The following is a 9,366-nucleotide window of genomic DNA, read 5'->3' on the forward strand; positions in this document are numbered from 1 at the left end:
ATTGTTACCATTGTTTGCTTTTCAGGTACACCATTCAGCTGCAGTACTGATTTATTTATCTTGACAGCAACAGCTTTTGCTCTCACGAAACGTAAATCAGCGACTCCAGCGATGTAGGAGGTGATTTCACCACCACAGTTAAAAAAAAAAAACGGTGCATGTATGCCCATCATTAGAAGTGGGTGGATGCAGGGCGGTATTCTAATGTTGGGCATATCCACCGATCAATCTCTTTTTTTTGTTCAGCCCACAGGATGCTTGAAAAAAAAAAAAGAACATGACAATATATGCCCAACAAGGACCAGCAACGTACTGGTATGTTGCTGGGCTTTGAGTGGTTATACCAGAATGATGCCTGCAGGTTTAGATATCATCTTGGCATCATTCTTTTCAGCCAGTGGTCGGCTTTCATGTAAAAGCTAATTAGGCGTTAGACTGCCTTTACAAGCAGTGGAAGGGAACATCCCCCCTCCGCCATCTTTTCTCTGGCTCTCCTGAGAATGCAGCCGGTGGTTCCACCAGCTGACCATAGAGCTGATTGAAGACCAGAGTGGCTCCAATCATCTCTATGGCCTAAGAAACCAGAAGCTACGACCATTTCACTACTTCGGTTTCGCCGGATATAAACAGTGCCATTGGGAAATTTGTAAAGCATCTGATCACACCGATCTTGGAGTGGTCAGATGCTTTGGGGTAGAGGAGAGATCTATGGTCTAATAGACCCCAATTTTTTTTAAAAAGACTACCTGTCACTACTACCTATTGCTAACATAGGGGATATTTACATTCCTTGTGATAACAATAAAAATGATAAAAAAAATAAAATAAAATAAGCAAAATAAATAATAAAAAAAGCAAAGAAAAAAAAAAGCCCCCCATTCCCCCCATGCTTACGCGCAAAGGTGAAACCATCGGTCTCGTGTCATAGGTAAACAGCAATTGCACAATACATGTGAGGTATCACCGCCAACGTCAGATCGAAGGCAGTAATTTTAGACCTCCTCTGTAAATCTAAAGTGGTAACCTGTAAAGGCTTTTAAAAATGTATGTAGTTTGTCACCGCTGCACAGTTGTGCGCAATTTTAAAGCATGTCGTGTTTGAAAACTAAGTACTTGGCATAAGATCATTTTTTATATCATACCAAACATTTAGGCAATATAGTGTGTTTTAGTGCATTAAAATTATTATTTTTTTTTTTTTCACAAAGTTGTCACTAAATGATATATTGCTCACACATGACATGGGTATATGCGGAATTACACTCCAAAATACATTCTGTTGGACTTTTTGGGAGCCTAGCCGCATACAGGACCCCGAAAAGCAATCACCGGTTTCAGGATTTCTAAGGGCGTAAAATGGTGATTTTACTCCTCACTACCTATCACAGTTTTGGAGGCCCTGAAATGTCAAGATAGCACAAACCCCCTCCCCAAATGACCCCATTTTGGAAAGTAGAAGGCGATGATTGGTTTTCAGCATCCTGTATGCGGCTACACTGCCAAAAAGTCCACACACATGTGGTATCCCTGTACTCAGGAGTAGCAGCAGAATGTATTTTGGGGTATAATTTCACATATGCCCATGGAATGTTTGAGCAATATATCATTTCAGTGACAACTTTGTGTATTTTTTTTTGTTGTCATTTTTCAATCACTTGTGACTAAAAAATAAAATATTCAATGTGCTCAACATGCTTCTCAGCAAATTCCTTGGGGTGTCTACTTTCCAAAATAGGGTCATTGGGGGGGGTTGTACTTCCCTGCTATTATGCACCTCAAGAAATTAGATAGGCAGTCATAAACTAAAAGCTGCGTTAGTCCCTAGTTTGTAGATGCTATAACTTTTGCGCAAACCAATAGATATACGCTTATTGAATTTTTTTTTTTACTCAAGACATGTGGCTGAATGCATTTTGGCCTAAATGTATGACTAAAATTGAGTTTATTGTATTTTTTTCTAAAAAAAAGTAGAAAATATAATTTTTTTTCAAAATGTTCAGTCTTTTTTTCGTTTATATCGCAAAAACCGCAGAGGTGATCAAATACCACCAAAAGAAAGCTCTATTTGTCGGAAAAAAGGACGCAAATTTTGTTTGGGTAAAGCATTGCATGACCGCGCAATTACCAGTTAAAGCAACGCAGTGCCAAATTGTAAAAAAGTGCTCTGGTCAGACAGGAAGGGGGTAAAATCTTCCAGGGCTGAAGTGGTTAAACCCTTCTTCGGAACAAGGTTTTGTTGGTGGTGAGCCCAGTGGTGTATTTTGGTTTTGTGCTGCAAGGCTAAAATCGGCACCCCCCCACCATTTAAATTTGTCCCACCCCTTCCTGTCCGTTGACACCCACCACCATCCGATCCCGCCAAAAGCAGACGAATGGGGGATCGCTGAGCAGGCAAACTTGCTTTACAGAACCCGTGTGAAAGGGCTCTTACTATGGTATTTGTTTTGTTTTTTTACAACTTAATTTTTTGTTGTACAGGTACAATTTTATTTTTATTATTTATTAATTTTTTTTTTACATTTTTGGGGAGACATCAGGGGTGTAAACAGACCTCTAATGTCTCTTTTTTGAGACAGAAAAATAGGGACTGAAGACAGTCCCTTTCTCTGCAGCCTGAGCTGCACTGTAGATGAATGAGATAGGAGTCTATATAGAGAGAGTGTTTAATATATTTAATTCACAAACTGACAAATAGTAAACATAGTTTACCTTGTGTCAGTGATTAATGAATACAGAAGCAAACTGTACTGTGATCGCTGTCTGTATTCTTTCAGGAAAGGGGCTGATAAACAATCCCACCTTATGAGCCCTTTCACACTGGGGCGGTGCGGGCTCCGGCGGTAAAACGGCATCGCTCCCTTGTGGAGGCCACGCCCCCTTGTGATGTCACCACCCAGGGCATGATGGGTCCGTGACGTCACAAGGGGGCGTGGCCTACGGATGACATAATCTGATTGCCATGCCCCATCATTATTTAAGAAGTGCAGGACATCAGTGTCGATAGATCAGCGGGACGCAGCATCAGAGGAGGGTCATCGGCGGGAGCGGAGGCAGAGGAAGAAGAAGAGCGGAAGAAGACAGAAGAAGAGCAGAAGAAGAAGAAGACAGAAGAAGAGTGGAAGAAGAAGCAGGGGGAGAAGGAGAAGACCGGAGGATGAAGATGCGGGAGAAGATGGCGGAAGAAGCGTAGAAGAAGATTTTTAATAAAAGACTTGTCAAAAACTGTCTACTGTATTTTTAACAGTACACTACTTTTTTTAGTGAATGGGTAGGGGTATAATGTACCCCATACCCATTCACATGGGGGGGCGGGATCTGGGGGGTTCCAGATTCCGATAACCCGCCCGCAGACCCCGACAACCACCGGGCAAGGGTTGTCGGGAATAGGTCCTTGTCCCCATCAACATGGGGGCAAGGTGCTTTGGTGTGGGGGGCGCTCGCTCATCCCCTCCTTTTTCTGACCTGCCGGGCAGCATGCTCGGATAAGGGTCTGGTATGGATTTTGGGGGGACCCCCACGCCATTTTTTTTTAAATTTTGGCATGGGGGTCCCCTCTGAATCCATGTAAACATCCCTTGTAATAGAAAAAAAGCATGACAGGTCCTCTTAAATATGAGATCTGGGGTAAAAAGTCCTCAGATCTCATATTTGGACTGAAATGCAAAAAAAAAAGTCATTTAAAAAAATGACAACAGAAATATGTGCCTTTAAGACGCATGGGCGGAAGTGACGTTCTGACGTCGCTTCCACCTTCCTATGGCATGGAGACGGGTGGGGGCCATCTTCCCCTCACTCGTCTCCATACTCAGACACGGAAAGGTCCCGATCGCCTCCGCCGCTACCGACGGCTCCGGTAAGTGGCGGAGGGCGCGGGAGAGCGTCGGGAGGGGCGTGGCACCTCTCCCGCCGCCGATAATGGTGATCTCACGGCGAGTCCGCCGCAGAGACCACCATTATCGTAAACAGAACCGGCGGCTCTAAAGATAGATACCTCGGTTGTGGCAGCAAAATGAGTCCGTCGGTAAGTGGTTAAGGACAGCCGGCTTCCCAGCCCACTCCTTAGCAACCAGTTATATACAGTGTAAAAAAAAAACCCCACAAAATGCAAATTGCAGTAAAATCGCGGTAAAACCGTGTTTTCAAAAAACGCGGCAAGCACCGCGAAAAGCAATGTAGAAACGCTCAAAAGCAACATGCATAGATGTGCATTGAGCCTAAGGCCCCATACACTTAGATTTTCTGCAGATTTTTGTCTTCAGATTTACCAAAACCATGTAGTGCAAGGGCCTGCTTGATTGCATACAAATTGAAACTCTTAAGGTTTGACCTCATATTATATGGTTTTGGTAAATCTGAAGGCAAAAATCTGCAGAAAATCTAAAAGTGTGTATGGGGCTTTACAGATAACTAAAAGATCATTGGTGTCAGTGGTTGCTCAACTCAGGGGCAGAAGTTGCTCTTTGTTCAAGGAGCCCCCTAGCAATCTCTGGAGGAACCCTGGTTGAGAAAAGGTTTGATTGTCGTACAACTGAGCGTCTGACTTTTGTCAAAAGCGCATATGCAGGATTTTGTCTTGCATAATAACTATCCCAAAATTGTCGTTCGACGTACTACGAGAGTATAAAGAGGAAGTTTATTTCTCGAGCGCCACCCTTTGGGCCCCTTCTGCTAATTTCGTGTTAGTGGAAGTTTGGTGAGCGCTGATTCGTGATTTTCAGATCATTCCTGATCTTCAAATGACAATTTGGGAGTAGGCAGTTACATTAAAACAACACAATCTAAAATTAACAAGGGACACCAACATAGTTGTATCTTTGATCTTAAAAACTCAGGGATAATGGTGTTGTGGTAACTTCATCAAAAAATCAAACAACAGCCATAATTTTAATATTATTTATAGTACTACAAAACAAATGCCTTTTAAAATACGTTTGGCATAACTACACCAGTATCACCAGCAAAGAAGCTTCATTATTATCCCATATTATCCCATTAAAGATGATGAGAATGTGCGCTGCATTTCAACATTTCATCAATTGCCGCGTCACGAATGTTAATTCTAGATTACGAATGGTAGTTTACAAGACCAAACTCGGGTCGTTCCTTGATTCCGATCATACCCGTTTGTACTTTTGACTTTTGTGTGACGATTTCTGTAAATCAAATGTTATGTTGTCGTCTGTCAAAAATTTACTAGTCTGTTCATCAAGCTTTTGTCTGACGAAAAAGTGAAATTGGCTGTCGAAAGCACCATACTAACGATCCGAAAATCGTCAGATAGCTCATCGTACGAATTTTCCAAGGCTGATCTTTGTATCGTGTGTAGGGGCCTTACGGTCTTGATGTACCTTTACATTTGCCCACAATTTCTTGCATGTACCCAGGAAATTCCTTTAACCTGGGCTTACATTTCCAAAGACTTTCCAAACTGCTCCATTTTGAATTGCACCATCTTCTAAGGAACTCCAAAATGCAATGCTGGTGGTCAGGGGCGTAACTAGAAATCACAGGGTCCCATAGCAAAATGTTGTATGCCCCCCCCCCCCCCCTGCAAACAGTCCCCCCCCACAAAAAAATGTCGGGGCTTAAATTAAATAGGGGGCGTGGCTCAAAGGGGGTGTGGTTCGAGTCTGAGATGAATGAGGGATGGAGGAAAGAAAGAAAGAAAGAAAGAAAGAAAGAAAGAAAGAAAGAAAGAAAGAAAGAAAGAAAGAAAGAAAGAAAGAAAGAAAGAAAGAAAGAAAGAAAGAAAGAAAGAAAGAAAGAAAGAAAGAAAGAAAGAAAGAACAGGCCCAGATCCTACACCACAATAGCAATATATGTGTTTCAGAAAGTTTAACAATCAACAGATAAAGATACTCCAAACACCTGGTGTTAGCGCTTCAATCATCACGGCACCATGGTTGTTATAGTGTCAGGATGATTGAAGCGCATTATTTCTATTACATTGTAATATAAAATTTAATAGTTCAACTCACCATAATGCAGAATCAGTGGGAGCCCGGAGTGTGTCACTTGCCACGTCGCCTGCACCAGATGCCATCAGGTGTCCCCAGCAGAGTCCATCCTTATATCAGGCATTCCCAGTAGAGTCCCTCCTTACATCAGGTGCCCCCAGTAGATTCCCTCCTTACATCAGGTGCACCCAGTAGAGTCCCACCTTACATCAGGTGCCCCCAGTAGAGTCCCTCCTTACATCAGGCATTCCCAGTAGAGTCACTCTTTACATCAGGCATTTCCAGTAGAGTCCCTCCTTACATCAGGCATTCCCAGTAGAGTCACTCTTTACATCAGGCATTCCCAGTAGAGTCCCGTCTTACATCAGGTGCCCCAGTAGAGTCCCTCCTTACTTGAGGTGCCCCCAGTAGATTCCCTCCTTACATCAGGTGCCCACAGTAGAATCCCTCCTTACATCAGGCATTCCCAGTAGAGTCCCTCCTTACATCAGGCATTCCCAGTAGAGTCCCTCCTTACATCCGGTGCCCCCAGTAGAGTCTCTCATTACATCAGGTGCCCCCAGTAGAGTCCCTCCTTACATCAGGTGCCCCCCCTAGAGTCCCTCCTTACATCAGGCATTCCCAATAGAGTCCCTCCTTACATCAGCTGTCCCCAGTTACCAGTGGCGTCATTAGGGTTGGTGTCACCCGGTGTGGAAAAACATGACATTAACCACCCTCCCCCCATAGTCCTCCCTCAGTACAGACCCTCCTCCATCAGTACAGACCCGCCTGCACAAACCAGCCCCATCTGTACAGACCCCCTCCAGGAATACAGACCCCCCCAGGACAAGTCACCCCCCCAGGACAATTCACCCCCCCCTCACATGTACCGTTAATTGTGAATCTCAAATGGTATTAGGCATTTTCCAAATGTAGAAAGGGTAATAACAGAAGAATAAGAAAGAAAAGAAACAAATGATTCATTATAAAAAAAAATCCAAATTTGTAACCTTGATGTCATTTTTTTGTTTCAACAGGAATGTTTTCTCTGGAAATAAATTAAAAGACAGATTCTCCAAGAAATAAAGCAAATTAATGTTTGATTCTTGCCTTGAGAGAACCAGGAATCCATGAAGTATTTCCCTAAATATTGTAGCAAGCTCCTCTGTCAGAGCAGAGCTAGAATTCAAAGAATTTGAAGATTCGTAACACACTAATAAAAAATGTTCCTAAAGTCTTCTGTGCAATTTTTAATGTCATTTTTTCCCATTTCCAACACATGAAAAAAAATACATACAGTATCACTTATGCCACGTGTAAAGTAACAATTTATACTAAATATCCTGAGATGCGTATTGGGTATTCAGGAAGAGTGTCATAGTGTATACCTTAATGGAAAATGGGGAGGGACATTAGGAAAAGACAGAAACATGAGAAGGAAAGAGGTAGGGCTTAACCTCCCTGGTGGTATGATTATGTCAGATATTTGCGTCTCAAAGCAGTACATTGATTCGCATGGAAATTTGGCCTTTTATATTGTAGGCCTGTAATTCTTAGGAATAACTCAGTTTAATCTGTCCAAACAAGAGTCTAGTAGACATCCCGGGTACGATAAAGTTTGAACCACAAAATCATAAATTATAATAAATAACCATAAATAACAAAAAATAATATAATAATAATAAAATGTAATCAATAATGAAATCAAATCAAAAACACAAAAATTTGCTCAATTGCAGAATTGTCGCTGTCGTTAGTTTCAGTGTTTGATGACGAATATCCCCACGAATCTCTATCGCTCAATTCTGCATGTGATTCGAATTTACCATCGCTGTTTTCTAGCTGGTCTAAAACCACTTTTGACGTAAAGGGGTGCTTTTTAGTTGCCATGGACAATCTCAAGTTTCCAGGCAGGAGGAACAGTATATATAATATAAAACTGCATGCAGGACACTGGACAAAGCACTAGGGACAAAAGGGATATGAAATGATTTGATAAAGTAATGTAATCTGTAAGATTACAGTGTACTGTAAGTGTTTTGATTTTTGCACTTTTTGAATTGGCGCTGGGCTCAGTCCCTGTTCGTTGCGACGGTCGCAGGGAACGGAGCCCAGCACAGTGATGAATCGGCCGGAGTACACAGCCGTGGACACAGCGGGAGGACATTGCAGGATTCTGGGGACAAGGTAAGTAACTTTCCCAGGATACTGAGATGCAATCCCAAGGGATTACCAACAGGGAGGTTAAGGTGGGTTACCTTGAGAATATGTTGATCAACCTCTGGAGAAAATGAGTTCTCATCAAGAAACTACCAATCAATTATGAGTTGGTAGTGAAGTTGCTGCCATTAAAGCTGAACTCCAGGCACATAGTTTAATACCAAGATAAACTACCTGCCAAAGGGTTTGTATTACTGTCCATCCAGTTCTGAGATTTACACAGCACAGCCCTGTCTGACAGGACAGAGGACATAACTTTTCTATGCTGCCAGAAACACACACATAGTGTGCTAGAATGGTAGTGTAGCCAAGCCTGCACTGTGAATCTGGGTCAGGGTTCAGTTAGAAAGGGACTGTAAAAAAAAAAAAAAAAAAAGCAAAATAAATAATAAAGAAAAAAATTAAAGCACTCCCGTCCCCTGTTCTCGAACGCACACATCGGTCCCTTGGTAGGTAAACAGCAATTGCACCATGCATGTGAGGTATCACCATGAACGTCAGATCGAGGGCAGTAATTCTAGCACTAGACCTCCTGTGTAAATCTAAAGTTGTTACCTGTAAAGGCTTTTAAAGTGTAGCCTATGGATAATAAAGATGTATGTAGTTTGTTGCTGTTGCAAGGGCGAGCGCAAAAAAGCGCAAAAAAAGCGTGTCATGTTTAGTACATATTTTACTTGGCGCAACATCATCTTTTATATTTCACCAAAAAATTTGGCAATATATTGTGTTTTTGTGCAATAAAATTCAAAAAAGTGTTTATTTCCAAAAAATGTGAAAAACTGCTGTGCAATTACTGTGTGGCATAAAAAAATTGCAGCACCCATCATTTTATTCTTTAGGACCTCTGCTTCAAAAAATATATGATGTTTGGGGGTTCAAAGTCATTTTCTATAAAAAATTACAGATTTTTACATGTAAACAAAAAGTGCATACTATTATTAAGCGTATGATATACCAAAAATGTTTTTTTTAATTTTTTTACACAAAGTTGTCACTTTTTCTCACATGCCATGGATATGAAGCACTAATGCCCAGTACACACGGTCGGACTTTGTTCGGACATTCCGACAACAAAATCCTAGGATTTTTTCAGACGGATGTTGGCTCAAACTTGTCTTGCATACACACGGTCACACAAAGTTGTCGGAAAATCCGATTGTTCTGAACGCGGTGACGTAAAACACGTACGTCGGGACTATAAACGGGG

The 9,366-nt window shown here is 41.9% G+C and overlaps 1 long non-coding RNA gene across 1 annotated transcript in view; it reads left to right on the forward strand.

The window, feature by feature from the left end:
- The window catches only part of LOC141110658 (uncharacterized), a 32,000-nt gene extending 24,698 nt beyond the window's left edge, over window positions 1-7,302 (forward strand). Inside the window, exon 4 of the long non-coding RNA XR_012236315.1 lies at window positions 6,977-7,302. This is a non-coding gene — a long non-coding RNA (uncharacterized lncRNA). The remainder of the gene's footprint in view (window positions 1-6,976) is intronic.
- Window positions 7,303-9,366: the final 2,064 nt, after the last annotated feature.

The sequence above is a fragment of the Aquarana catesbeiana genome, linkage group LG10 (assembly GCF_042186555.1).
Source record: "Aquarana catesbeiana isolate 2022-GZ linkage group LG10, ASM4218655v1, whole genome shotgun sequence".
NCBI classification, from domain to species: domain Eukaryota; kingdom Metazoa; phylum Chordata; class Amphibia; order Anura; family Ranidae; genus Aquarana; species Aquarana catesbeiana.